Below are 19,838 nucleotides of genomic sequence, written 5' to 3'. Positions count from 1 at the left end.
CGTTGGCTCGGCCACATTGGCCTGGCCAACTCCCTCCTGCACTGCCGGAATATCATCCGGTAAAGGTACTTCCTGCCTCGCATGCCTACCACGTCTAGCACCTCTTCCTCGTCCTGACATCCTAATAAAGGTAATACAGAACCTTAGCACATTCACAAGTGTGCCAAAACTAAACACTCACGTCCTAATGCATGGACAACTGTAATTCACTCCACGTAAGCACATAAACACATAAGCACTTACAAATTTCATTTCCGGATAATGATAGTCTCGAGGCGTTACTAGAGTTCCGGTTAGAAATGGCATTGATTAAGTGCCTTTCCAACAAGACTCCCAAAAACCCAAGGATCCAATCAACATCCTAGAAATTAAATCCCATACCCATATAAACACATAAGCATGTTATCAATTTAAACACATAGCATATGACACTACACCTAAGTCTCTATCAAGCGAGACAAACCCATTGAGATACTAATCACTTCCCACGTACCCAAAGTATTCGAACCCGGTACGCTCTGATACCAAGTTGTAACGCCCTCAAAATAATAACATTAAACCCATCAATATAGACATGCATTGATATATAAAAGCTCCACATTCTTCTATTCATCAGAGTTCCATTACCAAAATGCATTACATGTTAATGACAAAAGCAAATGCCCTAAAGGCTTACAGCTTTCCAAGTTAACACTTGGTTACAACAAAAGAGTGCTAACTCATTTACACATTAAGCCCTTGGCTTGAATATACATGTAATACATCAAAGAAACTAAACAACAAAAGTCTGCCCGCCTCTAGCCTCCCAAGCTACGTCCTTGGAGGTGGCATGCTACCTGTACCTGAAAATGATATTCCCATATAGGGTGAGCCACAGCCCAGTAGAAATACACTAAACCAAATATGAACAATGACTAAAAGATTAGCAGTTGATAGATGGCCAACACTGATACTTTCCCTTATCACACTTTACGGTTTCATGACATACAAGTCCATGTTACAATCCATTTTCCAATTCTTTTCAATTCTCAATTTATAACCATGGCTCAGAACCTGGCCAAACAACTTATACGAGACAGTAACTCATATTAAACTTCTTCCCAATTCATATTAGATAAGCGTACTAGCTATATCAACACATCAACAGATAAGCATACAAGCTATATCATCACTTCCATAGATATGCATAAGAGCACTATCACACTTCGAAAGACAAGCATATGAGCTATGTCAACACATTACTAGATAAGCATATGAGCTCTATCTATGGAGTTCATCCCCTATCTTCTCCCAACAACATCCGGTTTAGAGGTCCATCCCCTATCATCCCCTAAACCGTGGAGTACATCCCCTATCTCCTCCAACAAGACACAATGCATATAAACAATAATTATACACATCATCACACAACATATAAATTTAATGTATTCTTTCAACCGTCATACTCAATGAAACATTCCAGTGATTAGTTTCAGTTTGCCTAATCATCATGCATTGTCTACAACAATCAAGACTATCCTCCACCGATATACAGAAAATAAATGCAACAATGGATATATAATCAACATTTCAACTAGGTGAGTGATAAATAATCCAACTACACCCTTTAATTCCATACATTTCCAAATCAATTTCTCATTCCTCATAATTAATTATGCGAATTAATTAACCAATGTAATTAGGGCATTTTCCATAATTAACATTACAATCCTTAGGTTCCATTTTCATTAATGTTTTAACATTAATTTCACTTTTCCATGCCAAACATGCATCTAGGTTTTATATAGCTAAAACCCTAACTTTTGTAAATTTACACAAAAGCCCCAAACTTTCACAACATTACCAACCCAACCCCAACATCTCAAAATGCTAAAATTTAAAGACAAAACCCATAGTGAGGAGTAGGTTATCCCTACCTCAAAGAATGACACCCAACCAAGAAGATGATGGAAACGAAAATGCTCCAAACCACGAACTTTTCGGATCAAAAGATAGCCCTCGACGATCAACAACTTTTTTGTAAAGGCCAAAGGTGAGGAAATCACTCCTACTAGATCAATACCTAGAGAGAAGGTAGAGCTCTAGAGTGAGAAGCTCAACAATGGTGTTTTTGGAAAAGTAAGAGAGAGAAGAGAAGTGGAAAAAGTGATTTAAAAAGTCAAAATACGGAGCTTTAACCCAGTCGCCTCGCTCGAGCGGCCAAACCCCCGCTCGAGCGTCACTCACAGACTCCCGCTCGAGCGGCCAAACTCCCGCTCGAGCGGCGGATGCACACTCCCAGCACTTTTGCAGACAGGTCTCCCGCTCGAGCGTCCAACTCCCCGCTCGAGCGTAACAACCGCCGCTCGAGCGTACAACACAACAGAGGAGATACTGGATGGGTGTTTTTCCCGCTCGAGCGCCAAAACCCCCGCTCAAGCGAACAAGCAACAAAAGGATCCCCGCTCGAGCGTCAAACTCCCCGCTCGAGCGGACAGGTCAAAATCTGGGCAACTAGTTTTGGTTTCTAAACCTCAACCAACCTGTAACAAACCTGCCCAACACATCCTATAACTCAGATACAAAGTAAGAAAGGATGTGAATAAGGTATACTCAACAACCAACTCCACGGAACCTAAGTCCGGATACAACAATTAAAGAAAATGGAAACCGGGATCGCTATATTTGCTAATTTATTTTTAATAATAAATAAGATTAATTAAAATTTTAATATTATTGAACAAAAAGAAATGCACCTTTTAGAAATGAATCATCAAATAAGTTGATATTAAAAAATTATATTTTATAATGGCATAAAATAATTTAAATATGAATTTTGAAAAATTATTTTTAATTTAAAAATTACAATAAAATATTTAAATATAATATAATTAAATTTCTACAAAATAAAAGCATCTATATAAAAAAATAAAATTAAAAAAAAAGTAAGAAGAAAATTTAAAATGGTATTCTCATTTGATCTGAAAATAGTTATAGATGACCAATAAATTATCACCTATAACTCTCATTTTTTTTTTAATAAAAAAAGATATTTCACAAACCATCACTTTTTATAGCGATCCCGGTTTCCCCTTTTCTTTAACTGTTGTACCCGGACTTAGGTTCCGTGGGGTTGGTTATTGTATATGTCTTGTTTACATCCTTTACACCTTGCATTCGAGTCTTGAGTTGTGTTGGGCGAGTTTGAAACAGGTTGGTTGAACTTAGAAACCAAGAGTAGTTGCCCAGATTTTGGCCCTCACGCTCGAGCGGGGATTTTGATGCTCGAGTGGGCCCTTCGTTGTTGTCTGTCCGCTCGAGTGGGGTTTTCGACGCTCGAGCGTAGTTTTCCATCTTCCAGTATCTCCTCTGCAGAGTTGTACGCTCAAGCGGGAGTTTTGACGCTCGAGCCGGATGTTGTGTGTGACGCTCGAGCGGGAGGGTTGACGCTCGAGCGGAGACCTGGTTCTGTAAAAGTTCTGGAAGTGTCTATTCGCCGCTCGAGTGGGATTGTTGACGCTCAAGCGGGAGTCTGTGAGTGATGCTCGAGCGGGGCATTGGACGCTCGAGCGGGGGGCGACTGGGTTAAAGCTCTGTGTTTTGACTTTTCAAATCACTTTTTCCATTTCTCTTCTCTCTCTTACTTTTCCAAAAATCCCATTGTTGAGCTTCTCACTCTAGGACTCTACCTTCTCTCTAGGTATTGATCTAGTAGGAGTGACTTGCTCACCTTTGGCCTTTACAAAAGAGTTGTTGATCGTCGAGGGCTACCTTTTGATCCGAAAAGTTTGTGGTTTGGAGCACTTTCGTTTTCTTCGTCTTCTCGGTTGGGAGTTATCTTTGGAGGTAGGGATAACCTACTCCTTACTATGGGTTTTGTCTTTAAATTTTAGTAGTTTGAGATGTTGGAGTTAGTTTAGTAATTTTGTGAAAGTTTGAGACTTTTGTGCAAATTTACAAAATTGGGGTTTTAACTATATAAAAGCCTAGATGTATGTTTGGCATGGAAAAGTGGAATTAATGTTAAAAGATTAATGAAAATGGAACCTAAGGGTTGAAATGTTAATTATGGAAAATGCCCTAATTACATTGGTTAATTAATTTGTAAAATTAACTGTGAGAAATGAGGAATTGAATTGGAAATGTTGAGATTGGGAGTACATGGGATTAAAGGGTGTAGTTGGATTTTATGTCACTCACCTAGTTGGAAATGTCGATTTTATATCCATTTGTTACATTTATTTTCTGTATAGAAATAACTGCTTTGGGCTATCGGTGGAGGATAGTCTTGGTTGTTGTAGACAATGCATGATGATTAGGCAAACTAAAACTAATCACCGGAATGTGTCATTGAGTATGACGGTTGAATGAATACATTAAATGTTATGTATTGGTTGATGATGTGTATAATTATTGTTTATATGCATTGTGTTGTGTTGGAGGAGATAGGGGATGTACTCCGCGGTTTAGGGGAAGATAGGGGATGGACCTCTAAACCGGATGTTGTTGGGAGGAGATAGGGGATGGACTCCGTAGATAGAGCTCATATGCTTATCTAGTAATGTGTTGACAGAGCTCATATGCTTGTCATTGGAAGTGTGATAGTGCTCATATGCCTATCTGTGGAAGTGATGATATAGCTTGTATGCTTATCTGTTAGCATGTGATATAGCTAGTATGCTTATCTGTTATGTAATGGGAGGTGCTTGATATGAGTTACTGTCTCATATGAGTTGTTTGGCCAGGTTTTGAGCCATGGTTATAAATTGAGAATTTGAAAGGGATTGGAAAATGAATGGTAATATGGACTTGTATGTCATGAAAATGTAAAGTGTAATAAGGGAAAGTATCAGTGTTGGCCATCTATCAACTGCTAATCTTTTAGTCATTGTTCATATTTGGTTTAGTATATTTCTACTGGGCTGTGGCTCACCCTATATGGGAATATCATTTTCAGGTACAGGTAGCATGCCACCTCCAAGGACGTAGCTTGGGAGGTTAGAGGCAGGCGGACTTTTGTTGTTTTATTTCTTGATATATTACATGTATATTCAAGCCAAGGGCTTAATGTGTAAATGAGTTAGCACTCTTTTGTTGTAACAAAGTGTTAACTTGGAAAGCTGTAAGCCCGTAGGGCATTTGCTTTTGTTGATTAACATGTAATACTTTTGTAAAGAACTACTCTGATGAATAGAAGAATGTTTATCTTTATTACCAATGCATGTCTATATCGATGGGTTTAATGTGTTATTTTGAGAGCGTTACAACTTGGTATCAGAGCGTACCGGGTTCGAATACTATGGGTACGTGGGAAGTGATTAGGATCACAATGGGTTTGTCTCGCTTGATAGAGACTTAGATGTAGTGCCATATGCTATGTGCTTAATTGATAACATGCTTATGTGACTATGTGGGTATGGAATGTAGTTTCTAGGATGTTGATCGGATCCTTGGGTTGCTGGGAGTCTTGTTGGAAAGGCACTTGATCAATGTTGTTTCTAACCGGAACTCTAGTAACGCCTCGGGACTATCATTATCCGGAAATGAAATTCGTAAGTGCTTATGTGTTTATGTGCTTACATGGAGTGAATTACAGTTGTCCATGCATTAGGGCGCGAGTGTTATAGCTTCGGCACATTTGTGAATGTGCTAATAGTCTTGGTTACCTTTATTAGGATGTCAGGACGAGGGCGTGGTAGATGTGGCAGGCATGGTAGGCAGGAGGTACTTGTACCGGATGACGTTCCGGCAGTGCAGGAGGGAGTTGGTCAGGCCAATGTGGCCGAGCCAGCAGGTCAGCAGGCTATGGGCGTCTTGGCCCGAGAGATAGCGGGAGCTTTGGGTATTCTCAGAGCTGGGAATCAGGCAGCTGAGGTAGGGCCTTCTTTCTTGAAGAGAGAGTTCTTCCGGTCTAACCCGGAGGAGTTTGTTGGGGATCCAAAGGAGCCACTGAAGGCTGACGAGTGGTTAGAGCAGATGAGTAAGACGTTCGAGATGCTTGGCATCGAGGACGGGGCACTGAAAGTGACCTTGGCATCTTTCCAGCTGAAGGGAGATGCGGGTCAATGGTGGAAGTACGAGAAGGCTCGTGTTGGTGGTACATGGGAGGCGTTTGTAAATGCTTTCCAGGAGAGGTTCTTGTCTGCAGTTGCTAGGGAGAAACTGAGGGATCAGTTTAGCCGGCTTAATCAGCAGGGTATGTCTGTGGCAGAGTTTGAGGCCACTTTCACTAGTTTGTCCAGGTTTGCACCTGAGTTGGTGGCGTCCGAAGAACGCCGTTGCTATGAGTTTGAGCGGAAGTTGAGGCGGGGCCTCAAGCTAAGAGTTGGTGGGTCTTACATCCGAGAGTATAGACATCTAGTGGATGCTGCAGCTCATATGGAGCTCATGATGCAGGAGGAGGATGAGGGACAGAGAGGCTCCAAGAGGAGCCAAGATGGCCAGGGCGATGGCAGGAGACAGAGGGGTCCTAACCCTCAGCAGTCGCAGGGTGGTGTGGCCAGATCGACCTTTCCAGTGCCGAGTGCGAGCTCTGGGAGAGGGAGTCAGGGGGATTTTACCTGTTACAAGTGTGGCCAGCTGGGTCACAAAGTTTCGGTTTGCCCGCAGAAGGGAGGGGGTCAATGAGCTGCTTCTTCTTCAGCTAGACCTCAGGGCCAGAGTCAGGGCAGAGGCCAATCTTTGTCTTGCTATCAGTGTGGTCAGCCTGGGCACCTGAAGAGGTATTGCCCACAGTTGGGTGCCATATCGGGAGCGTCTGGTTCTAGGCAGACGCAGGGATTTCAGCCAGCTCAGTATGTGCAGGCCTCGAGGGCCAATCCGGGAGCCTCGTCATCCCAGTCTGTGCAGCAGTCGTATGCTCCGAGAGGTGTGCAGGTGGATCAGGGGCCTACAGGGCGCGTGTATGCTGTTACCCCGCAGGATTTAGTACCGGCTCCATCAGTAGTGAGAGGTACTTTTCTATTTTGCAACTCGGTTGCTAGTGTGTTGATTGACACGGGTGCATCTCATTCTTTTGTATCTGCTGCATTTGCATCTGTTTTGGAATTGGAGTTGGCACAGTTAGCATCTCCTATTTGTGTAGTGTCACCTCTTGGGGGTGAGTTGATCTTGAAACAAGGTGTTAGAGGTTGTGATATAGAGGTCGCCGACCATAGGCTTCCTTTTCTGTTTGTTATCATGCCCATGAAGGGCTTTGATGTTATTTTGGTTATGGACTGGCTATCGTCATACCGGGCTGTTATCGATTGCTACCGCCAGAGGGTCACGTTATGTACCTTGAGCGGGGAGTGGTTCCATTTCTTGGGAGACCGGGTTGGTAGTGTTTTGCCACCGGGGTATGATTCGCGAGGGCGAAGTGAGCTTAGTGGTCTACTTGCTAGCTTTGAGAGTGGTGAGTGTGGTGAGACCGAGCTTGTGTTGCCGAGGGTGGTTTGTGAGTATTCGGATGTCTTTCCCGAGGACCTTGTTAGTTTGCCACCTCATCGAGAGATAGAGTTCTCTATTGATTTAGTGCCCGGCACGGCGCCGATTTCTATGGCACCTTATCGTTTTGCTCCAGCAGAGTTGGTTGAGTTGAAAGTTCAGCTCCAGGAATTGCTAGATAAGGGTTTTGTTCACCCTAGTGTTTCGCCGTGGGGAGCACCGGCCCTCTTTGCTAAAAAGAAAGATGGTGCCTTGAGATTATGTATAGACTACCGGAAGTTGAATCGGGTTACAGTGAAGAATAAGTACCCTATGCCCCGTATAGATGATCTGTTTGACCAGTTGAAGGGTTCCCGTTGTTTCTCTAAGATAGACTTGAGATCGGGTTACCACCAGTTGAGGGTCAAGGAGGAGGATATTCCTACGACGGCATTCCGTACGCGGTATGGCCATTATGAGTTTCTGGTGATGCCATTCGGGCTTACCAACGCACCGGCAATCTTTATGGACTTGATGAACCGGATCTTCTGAGAATTCTTGGATCGATTTGTAGTCGTTTTCGTGGACGACATCCTGATTTATTCGCCTTCAGAGGAGGAGCACGAGGCACACTTGAGAGTAGTGCTTGAGTTGCTTAGAGCCCATAGGCTGTATGCCAAGTTTGGGAAGTGTGAGTTCTGGCTGAGGGAAGTCAAATTCTTTGGCCACGTGGTATCCGGGGAAGGGGTGTCTGTTGATGCATCCAAGGTTGAGGCAGTGCAAGATTGGGCACAGCCAAAGAGTGTGTTTGAGATTCGCAGTTTTCTGGGATTAGCTGGGTATTACCGTCGGTTTGTGAAAGATTTCTCCAGGCTAGCTTCGCCGTTGACTAGATTGACTCGGAAGGGAGTCAAATTTGTGTGGAGTGAGACTTGCGAAAAGTCGTTCCAAGAGTTGAAGGTTAGATTGACCACCGCTCCGGTTTTGATTATTCCGGAGAGAGGGTTGCGTTATGCGGTTTATTGTGATGCCTCACGAGAGGGTTTGGGTTGTGTGTTGATGCAAGAGGGGAAAGTCGTAGCTTATGGTTCACGTCAGTTAAAAATTCACGAGAAGAATTACCCTACACACGACCTAGAGTTAGCAGCAGTGATCTTTGCCTTGAAGATTTGGAGGCACTACCTTTATGGTGAGAGGTTCAAGGTGTTCTCAGACCACAAGAGTTTGAAGTACCTGTTTACACAGAGAGACTTGAATTTGAGGCAGAGGAGATGGATGGAGTTCATTGAGGACTATGATTTTGAGTTACACTATCATCCGAGAAAGGCCAATGTTGTGGCCGATGCCCTTAGTAGGAAATCCATTAGTGATGTAGCTTGCATAGCCATCCGGGAATGGGGGATGTTGGGTGTACTTGGCGAGTTTGATTTGCACCTGAGCGAATCGGTTGAGGCTGCGGCCTTGTTTTCTGTTGTTGCGCAGCCAACACTTGTGACTAGAGTGTTAGAGGCGCAGAGAGGTGACCTTGAGGTAGACTCCTTCCGAGAGAAGATCTCCGGTGGGAAAGTTGAGAAGGGTTTGACGATGTATCCCGACCAGAGTGTGAGATACCGAGACCGTTTGTTTGTGCCGGAGTCTTGCCGAGAGGAAGTACTCCGAGAGTTTCATCATTCGCGCCTTGTGGTGCATCCGGGAGGCACTAAGATGTATCGGGATTTGGGTCGCCAGTTTTGGTGGCGGGGTATGAAGAGAGATGTGGCTGTTTTCGTATCGAAGTGCCTTACTTGCCAGCAAGTGAAGGCCGAGCATCAGAGGCCAGCGGGTTTGTTGCAACCCTTGCCTATTGCCGAGTGGAAGTGGGAGCATGTCACCATGGACTTCGTTGTAGGTCTTCCGAGGACTCAGCGGGGTAATGATGCTATTTGGGTGGTTGTAGACCGGTTGACCAAGTCGGCGCATTTCATTCCTATGCGCGTGAGAGATTCGGTAGATCATTTTGCCGACTTGTATATTCGGGACATAGTGAGATTGCACGGGGTCCCAGTGACGATCGTCTCAGATAGAGATCCTCGTTTTACTGCTAGGTTGTGGCAGAGTTTGCAGAGTGCCTTGGGCACTAAGTTGACCTTTAGTACGACTTATCATCCTCGGACTGACGGGCAGTCCGAGCGTACTATTCAGATCCTTGAGGATATGCTTCAAGGGTGTGTCCTGGACTTCAGTGGGACGTGGGAGAGGCACTTGCCATTGGTGGAGTTTGCCTACAACAACAGTTTTCAATCTAGTATCGGTATGGCACCGTTTGAGGCCTTGTATGGCCGACCGTGTAGGTCTCCAGTGTGTTGGGCCGAGGTGGGTGATGCACCTTTGTTGGGTCCGGAGTTGGTTAGGGAGACGACGGAGAAAGTTGAGCTTATCCGTAGGAGGCTTGTTACAGCCCAGAGTCGCCAAAAGAGTTATGCCGACCGTAGGAGGAGGCCTTTGGCGTTTGAGGTAGGTGATCATGTTTTCTTGAAAATATCACCTAGGCGAGGTTTGATGAGGTTTGGGAAGAGTGGGAAGTTATCCCCTCGTTTTATTGGGCCTTTTGAGATCCTTGAGAGGATTGGCGAGGTTGCTTATCGTTTAGCGTTGCCGCCTCAGTTGTCCGGAGTTCATGACGTGTTTCATGTGAGTATGCTTCGGAAATATGAGCCAGATCCATCCCATGTGCTAGATTGGACCGACTTGGAGGTAGATGAGGATGCCTCGTATGAGGAGAGACCGGTTCGGGTCTTGGATAGGCGGGATCAAGTCTTGCGTGGCAAGACCATCCCTTTGGTAAAGGTTTTGTGGAAACATCACGGAGTGGAGGAAGCCACTTGGGAACGTGAGTTGGAAGCCCGCGAGAAATATCCGGACTTGTTTATTGATGAGTAATCTTGTATTTAGCTTTTGTAATATTGCTGGACTTAAGAGCTTTATATATGTCTTAAGTTGTAAAACATTGGTAATGTTTTGGTTTAATGGAAGTATGTTGTAGAACTTACCCTGATATGGGAGTTGATTATGATATTGCATATGTCGGAAATATTGTAGAATTGGAGTTGTATCTTGTATATTAATCATGATATGAACTGTGAACCATGTATATTGAAAATGGTTGGAAATGGGAGAAAATTGCATGTTGATAATGCACTTGTAATATGGGTTGTGAAATGCCTCTTGAAAAGAGATGGAATTGACCGGTAATGGGTCGGAATGCTTAATATTATGTCGTAATGTTGTTGGACATGGAGAAAACCTTTTTTCTGAAACTGTGTTTAATTTCGGGGACGAAATTCTTTAAGGGGGGGAGGTTATAGCGATCCCGGTTTCCCCTTTTCTTCAGCTGTTGTACCCGGACTTAGGTTCCGTGGAGTTGGTTGTTGTATATGTCTTGTTTACATCCTTTGCTCCTTGCATTCGAGTCTTGAGTTGTGTTGGGCGAGTTTGAAACAGGTTGGTTGAACTTAGAAACCAAGAGTAGTTGCCCAGATTTTGGCCCTCACGCTCGAGCGGGGATTTTGACGCTCGAGCGGGCCCTTCGTTGTTGTCTGTCCGCTCGAGCGGGGTTTTCGACGCTCGAGTGTAGTTTTCCATCTTCCAGTATCTCCTCTGCAGAGTTGTACGCTCGAGCGGGAGTTTTGACGCTCGAGCGGGATGTTGTGTGTGATGCTCGAGCGGGAGGGTTGACGCTCGAGCGGAGACCTGGTTCTGTAAAAGTTCTGGAAGTGTGTATTCGCCGCTCGAGCGGGATTGTTGACGCTCGAGCGGGAGTCTGTGAGTGACGCTCGAGCGGGGCGACTGGGTTAAAGCTCTGTGTTTTGACTTTTCAAATCACTTTTTCCATTTCTCTTCTCTCTCTTACTTTTCCAAAAACCCCATTGTTGAGCTTCTCACTCTAGGACTCTACCTTCTCTCTAGGTATTGATCTAGTAGGAGTGACTTGCTCACCTTTGGCCTTTACAAAAGAGTTGTTGATCGTCGAGGGCTACCTTTTGATCCGAAAAGTTTGTGGTTTGGAGCACTTTCGTTTTCTTCGTCTTCTCGGTTGGGAGTTATCTTTGGAGGTAGGGATAACCTACTCCTTACTATGGGTTTTGTCTTTAAATTTTAGTAGTTTGAGATGTTGGAGTTAGTTTGGTAATTTTGTGAAAGTTTGAGCCTTTTGTGCAAATTTACAAAATTGGGGTTTTAACTATATAAAAGCCTAGATGTATGTTTGGCATGGAAAAGTGGAATTAATGTTAAAACATTAATGAAAATGGAACCTAAGGGTTGAAATGTTAATTATGGAAAATGCCCTAATTACATTGGTTAATTAATTTGTAAAATTAATTGTGAGAAATAAGGAATTGAATTAGAAATGTTGAGATTGGGAATACATGGGATTAAAGGGTGTAGTTGGATTTTATGTCACTCACCTAGTTGGAAATGTCGATTTTATATCCATTTGTTGCATTTATTTTCTGTATAGAAATAACTGCTTTGGGCTATCGGTAGAGGATAGTCTTGGTTGTTGTAGACAATGCATGATGATTAGGCAAACTAAAACTAATCACCGGAATGTGTCATTGAGTATGACGGTTGAATGAATACATTAAATGTTATGTATTGGTTGATGATGTGTATAATCATTGTTTATATGCATTGTGTTGTGTTAGAGGAGATAGGGGATGTACTCCGCGGTTTAGGGGAAGATAGGGGATGGACCTCTAAACCAGATGTTGTTGGGAGGAGATAGGGGATGGACTCCGTAGATAGAGCTCATATGCTTATCTAGTAATGTGTTGACAGAGCTCATATGCTTGTCATTGGAAGTGTGATAGTGCTCATATGCATATCTGTGGAAGTGATGATATAGCTTGTATGCTTATCTGTTAGTATGTGATATAGCTAGTACGCTTATCTGTTATGTAATGGGAGGTGCTTGATATGAGTTACTGTCTCATATGAGTTGTTTGGCCAGGTTCTGAGCTATGGTTATAAATTGAGAATTTGAAAGGGATTGGAAAATGAATGGTAATATGGACTTGTATGTCATGAAAATGTAAAGTGTAATAAGGGAAAGTATCAGTGTTGGCCATCTATCAACTGCTAATCTTTTAGTCATTGTTCATATTTGGTTTAGTATATTTCTACTGGGCTGTGGCTCACCCTATATGGGAATATCATTTTCAGGTACAGGTAGCATGCCACTTCCAAGGACGTAGCTTGGGAGGTTAGAGGCAGGCGGACTTTTGTTGTTTTATTTCTTGATATATTACATGTATATTCAAGCCAAGGGCTTAATGTGTAAATGAGTTAGCACTCTTTTGTTGTAACCAAGTGTTAACTTGGAAAGCAGTAAGCCCGTAGGGCATTTGCTTTTGTTGATTAGCATGTAATACTTTTGTAAAGAACTACTCTGATGAATAGAAGAATGTTTATCTTTATTACCAATGCATGTCTATATTGATGGGTTTAATGTGTTATTTTGAGGGCGTTACACTTTTATTAGAAAGATAATATTTATTTTTATTTGTTTTAGCAAAACTCACTTTTTAGCAATTTGAGCCAAAAAAATTTCATTTTAGTTGTTTAATTGACAACTGAGATTAAAAAAAATTAACAGGATCCACCATGTTTCGCAAGTGTTAAAAACATTTAGATGAACAATAAGAAAAATGTTTGAGACCCACAAAAAAATACACACAGTTGTATCTACAATGATATGCTATCATATATGTCAACTCTTAATTTGCTATACACTCAATGACATGGGATTCAACTCCCTTGTCACATCGTTGTGAGTGAAAGTGTGGATCTGTAACATTGGTAGAACAATAAATTATCACATGTAATTCCCATTTTATTTTTTATTATATAAAAAATATAAGTTTCACCAACTATCACTTTTAATAGGGAAAAAAAATGTTTATTTCTATTTGATTTTAGTAAAAGTCACTTCTTAACTATTTAAGCCAACAAAATTTATTTTTTTATTTTAATTTGTTTAATTGACAGATATAATAATAATAATAATAATTAGAATCCATTATGTTTGGTAATTGTTAAAAAAGCCATTAATTTTCTTAATGTTTTTGTATCTTGTTAAAAAAAATTATTGTTTAAGTCCTTACAGTTTAGAAGGACATAATTTTTTTTATAAAATTTAAAACCAAAAATGAAAATAAAAATAAAAATATAAACTTTTAATAGTGATTACTAATTTGAATACATGTATTTAATAACATATTATGTTTAGACCAATAATATTATGATACATCATTATGACACATGTGAATATTGATCTCATTCTAATTGTAGTAACATAATTTAAAAAAGAATTTAAATTTAAATTTTTATTTTATAATTTAATAAAAGATACATAAATTAAGGAATAAATATTGATCTTATTCTGGTAACATAATTTAAGGAAGAATCTAAATTTAAAATTTTATTTCAAGAATATAAAATTAATTTATAAACCAATCATATTGTAACACATATCAACAAAAATTAAACAAAAAAAAAAAGAAAAAGAATTGAAACTTTAAGCTTTAATAGGATGACAACGTTTTTCAATTATAATAGTATATAAATTTTGTATGAGGTTTTGAAACTCTCATAATATCTCCTCTTAAAAGCATTTTTTTGTAAAATATATAAATAATCTCAACGTCACTCTTATTGCTTCCAAATACAAAAATTATGAGCTAATTATGATAATTTTAAATTTGTATTTAAAAATTATAAATTATGGGATAGACCACTATAATTTTAAATTTATATTGTGTCAATTTTAAATTTAAATTAATAGATTATTTTCCATATTTAGTGACCCTCAAATTTGAATTTTCAAATTGATTAGTATACTTTTCATTTTTTTTTTTAAATTTGATATACTTTTCATTTGAAAGTCATAAATCAATGGATATTAATTTTTATTTATTTATTTATTTTTGCTTGAATAAGAGCTAGCTAATAGAAGATTTTTTTAATTTTTAAAAATCAAATAATTATGAAATTTAGATTGGGAACTTGGAGCTCCCAAAAGTCTTGCGGGTTAGAAACTGTAATGCCCCGAAATATTCCAGCATAAATTCAATACATCATCCACCATCCACATAATAATAATAGCGATTCTCCAAAGTTTACATCATTAATCAACAGGGTTTATACAAAAGTTGCACATGTGAATTATACATTCAACGGTATGAAAACACATGAATCTATAACATGTAAAGCATCAAATCCCAAAAATAAATAAAATGCCCTTAAGAGCTTACATCTTCTAAGGCTTGAGTTCGGTTACACAAAAATGGTTTTACGAACTCATACATTTAAAGCCCTTGGCTAACAATTAAATTCACAACAAAATAGAGTCATCTACTCTTCACAAAAATATGTCCACGCCCTCAACTCGACGGGACCACCACATCTTTTCCTCCACCAAATCCCATAGGGGTGAGCATAACCCCAGTAGAGAATTCTTACAAAGTATATACAGCTATGCAAGACTTTCCAACATTAAATGCGATGCCATGCAATTCCAATTTAAAGAAAATTTCAAGTATATGGTCTTCTTGAAAATCACCATATTCAACAACAATTTAAATCTCAACAATTCTGAAGCTTACAATTTTATTCAATAGGGGCGATAAATACGACTCAGGTAATCCCTAGGTTGGTGTCTGCAAGTAGGCTTAACAAGCACTGATTAAGGCCAAAATGTACATCATTGAGGCCGTTAATTAGAATCTTTTAACTTCACTTGCTGGTCAAACTGTATACTTTATGTGTTAAATGTCAATCAGGTTGTACATAGTCGGAGCATAAAATGGGCAAAAAGACAGAATTTGGAGAGAGTTGACTTTCCCGCATGTGCGTTGACTTTTTTTGGGAAAGTCAACTCGACGTTTTAAACCTGTTTGGAAGTGATTAGAAGTATAAAAAGGAAAGGAAAAGGCTGGATTAGGGTTTTGAACTTGTTTTGACCTAAAGAGAGAGGCTAGGGTTTGGAAGGGAAGAGAAACTAAAAGCTTCAAGGATGTCTCCCATGGTGGTTCCTTCTCCATCTACCTCCTTCCACTCCTCGATGAGTGGCTAGTCTCCTTTTCTAGGGTTTTGATGAAACCCTAGCCATGTAATTATTTAGTTTTCTTTTTGATTTTTAATTATGTAAAGGTTTGAACATTTGTATGATGATTTAGAAGTTTCTTTTATATATTTTTCATTATTTCTTGGAATATTTGATTTTCTGTGATTGTTGAATGTTATCCATACATGAGTTTTCTATTCCTTCACATTCAAGGTATGAGACGAACCATACTACGAGGAACGAGTCGTGTCACTACCTTAGTTTAAAGTGAACGATTCGTATTACTTGAGATGGTTCGTGCTCGTACATTGAATGTGATGATCTTCTTGTTAAATGCTTTAAGCTTGTAGTTGCAAAGCATTAGTCTATTCAAACCATAGCATAATTGATTTCAATTGGAAACCCTAATTACATGGCTAGTTGTGGACTCTTTGCCCTAGTTTTTCCCCCAATTTAGTAAATCCACTGTCAGTTATAGTTGATAATTTAATTCCTTAGTTTATTTTATTTGTTATTAAATTAGGTTATGAACAATCAATCTTTTTATCAAAATTAACTGAGGAATTTAACAATTAAATTAGATTAATTTCACAATTGTCCCTGTGGATCGATACCTGGACTTGCCATTATTCTAAAAGAATTTGGTGTAGTTTAGTATTTAATTTTGGTGTGTTCAATGACCCATCAAATTTTGGCACCTTTGCCGGGGACTTCTGGCGAAATTAGTTAATTTAAAATTACATTCTTATTTTAATTTTTAGTTTAGGATTTTACGCTTTTGTGTTGCTAAGTGTGTAGAGTGTTTGAAATTTGAGCTATCACCGAAGTGCAAGTGGAGCGCAGCCGAGCTTTAAAAATTAAAAAAAAAATCGCAACACTAAAGTGAGTAAACAGAAGCAAACACTCACAAGCAAAGCACCAAAGTGCTAAAACAAAAGGCGAAGCTCAAATAGAGGTTGGAGACAACGTCTACACGTCAAGCATCCGCAAGACGAGTAAAGCGTTTTCATTGAACCGCTGTGAGTATTTGTCCTTTAGCATTCTGCTTTCGTAACTTAGTGCACAGAGTCGAACTTTTTGTGTGTGTGTGGGTAGTGTATGCACGGGCGTCGTTCTTGTTGGCCTGAATTGTGGTGTTTGGACCTTGAACTAGAAAGGACCCTTAGAAGACTTAGGGCCTCTGCCAGTGTTCCTAGGCTTGAGTATTCATATTCATACATTGAGCCATTAGAGATGGCAGATCCTAATGTCCCGAATGTGCCTAACCGGACCCTTAAGGATTATTTTACACCCACTGCATATACATCACCATCATGCATCCAATTACCCAACACCACTACTGCTCATTATGAGATTAAGTCCAGTACCATACAAATGCTCCCACCATTCCATGGACTAACTCATGATGATCCTTATAAGCAATTGAATGAATTTCTGGAAATTTGCTCGACAGTGAGGATCCATAATTTCACAAATGAGGCCTTAATGTTGCGATTGTTTCCATTCTCGTTAAAGGATAAAGCCAAACACTGGCTAAATTCTTTACCTGCTAATTCAATCACAACTTGGGGACCAATTACAGCAACGGTTCTTGGAGAAGTACTTTCCCATAGGTAAAACCAACCAACTTAGGCGAGCCATCACAAACTTTGCTCAAATGGATGGCGAGTTATTCCATGAGACGTAGGAAAGCCTTCGAGACCTTCTCCAGCAGTGTCCCCACCACCAAGTGCCTAATTGGCAACTTGTTCAAACATTTTATTATGGCTTAATTGAGTCGCACCGCCAAATGGTGGATTCGTCCTGTGGTGGGACATTCATGTCTAAAAATGATGCTGAGGCATGGCAATTGTTTGAGAACCTAAGTGATAATTCCCTTCACCATGCCCCCGCAGCCCGGCAAGTCCGGCAACCAGTAGTTGGAGCCCCGAAAAGAGGGGGCATTCATGAGGTCGGGCAAAACCTAGAGTTAGCCCAACAAGTAGAGGCACTATCCTGCAAGATGGACCAATTGTTTGCTACGGGACATGCCCCTACCCAGCAAGATCAGCCTCAATTTCATGAGGCATGTGTTATTTGTGCGAGCCCTACTCATGACTTGAGTGAGTGCCCTTCAGCATCACAATTTCCGGAGTTAGTCCAAGAGCATGTGAATGCGGCTCAAGGATTTTCCAACCCGGGTAATGACCCATACTCCAACACATACAATCCGGGATGGAGAAATCACCCTAATTTTTCATGGAGACCCCCTTCACAAGGCACTTCTTACAATCCTCCACCACCAAGGCAGAATTTTAATAATTTTGCCAACCAATCATCCTACTGACCACCGCAACCTTATTGACCCCCACAACCATACCGGCAACCACAACCCCCGCCTATTCTTCAGGGCAACTCTGCCTTTGAGACTCAGGTGTTAGAAGTTCTCTCCGAACTTAACGGGTTAGCACCGGTAGTTCACTCCCACACTCACCCTATTGCCACACTAGAGACCCAATTGGGTAAAATGGCTAACAACATGAATCGGAGAGAGAAGGGAAAATTACCAAGTCAAACTGTGGCCAACCCTAAGGGACAATACGGGGCAGAGAGTTCAAGTGGGAATGGAAAGCAACATGAGCAAGTGCAGGCGGTGGTTGCTTTGAGAAGTGGTAGGGAATTAGAGCCTCAGTCAGTTGCGTCTGATGCAACTAGAGTTAGGAAGGGTGACCACGGTGGTACACCCAATGAGAGCAAGGGTGAGGGGGAAACACTTAAGAGGGATGACTTAGGCCCTAACACTTCACAGGAGCCCAAGGCACCATATGTGCCTAAGGTACCCTTTCCCCAGTGCCTTGATACACTGTCCCCTTTTAATAAGAAGGCGGCATCTATGGAGGCAATGATGGAGGTCTTTAAACAGGTAAAAATCAACCTCCCCTTGTTGGAGGCGATTAAGCAAGTACCATCATATGCCAAATTTCTGAAGGACCTTTGTACGCAAAAGAATAAATCTAGGACACATGTGTCCCAAAAGGTCCTACTCACAGAGCAAGTAAGCTCCATCTTGTTGAATGACACACCTCCTAAACTTAAGGACCCGGGTGCCCCAACTATTGCATGCATTATAGGGGACCATTTCATTGATAGGGCCTTATTAGATTTAGGGGCTAGTGTCAATTTGTTGCCATACTCTGTGTACGAGGAATTTGGGCTTGGCGAGTTGAAGCCCACTACTGTCACTCTTCAATTGGCTGACCGATCTCTCAAAGTGCCACGTGGCATGATTGAGGATGTGCTAGTTAAGGTTGATAGGTTCTACTTCCCTGTGGACTTTTTGGTTTTAGATATGGAACCGGTAGCCAGTTCTAGGAAACAAATCCCGGTGATCTTGGGTCGACCTTTCTTGGCTACGGCCAATGCATGCATTAATTGTCGTACCGGGGTGATGGAAGTTTCATTTGGTAACATGCAAGTGAAACTTAATGTTTTCCAAGCATCCCAACAACCTCATGAGAGAGAGGAGTGCTTATTAGTGGATGTTGTGGATGAGATTGTGGAGGAGGCTTTGCCCTCCATTCTTGTAGAGGACCCTTTAGAGGCTTGTCTAACTCATTTTGGGTTTGAAAATTTTGATATTGATGGGTCAGTTGAGGTGGTGAATTTCTTGCTTAATTCTTCTTCTACACCGGATTTTCCTCCATGGAAAGCCCAGTTTGAGTCACTTCCTCCTCTGTCAAGAGAGCCTGCCATACCACCTTTAGTTACACCACCTACACTTAAGTTGAAGCCACTCCAGGCCACACTCAAGTATGCATTTTTAGGGCCCCAAGATTCTTTACCGGTCATCATTGGATCTGACTTGACTGTAGAGCAGGAGAGTCAGTTAATGAGTGTTCTCATGGCACATCGGAGTGCTATAGGGTGGTCAGTGGCTGATTTGAAAGGGATAGATCCCTTCGTGTGCATGCATTATATACACCTAGAGGAGGACACCAAACCTTCTCGCGAAATGCAACGGAGACTGAATCCTATTATGAAAGGGGTGGTGAAGAAGGAGGAATTGAAATTGTTGGATGCGGGTATCATATACCCCATCTCAGATAGCAAGTGGGTGAGTCCCACACATGTGGTGCCCAAGAAAACAGGCGTCACCGTTGTTGAGAATGAGGGAGGAGAGTTAGTCCCCACACGAACCACTACTGGGTGGCGAGTGTGCATTGATTATAGGAGACTAAATTCCTCGACTAGAAAGGATTATTTTCCTTTACCTTTCATTGACCAAATCCTAGAGCGGTTAGCAGGGTAGGGTTTCTATTGTTTTCTTGATGGCTACTCGGGGTATAATCAAGTCTTGGTGTACCCCGCTAAC

The sequence above is a fragment of the Camellia sinensis genome, chromosome 8, assembly GCF_055761805.1.
Source record: "Camellia sinensis isolate YWXY chromosome 8, ASM5576180v1, whole genome shotgun sequence".
NCBI lineage: Eukaryota > Viridiplantae > Streptophyta > Magnoliopsida > Ericales > Theaceae > Camellia > Camellia sinensis.
Note: the sequence above shows the minus strand (reverse complement) of the source record.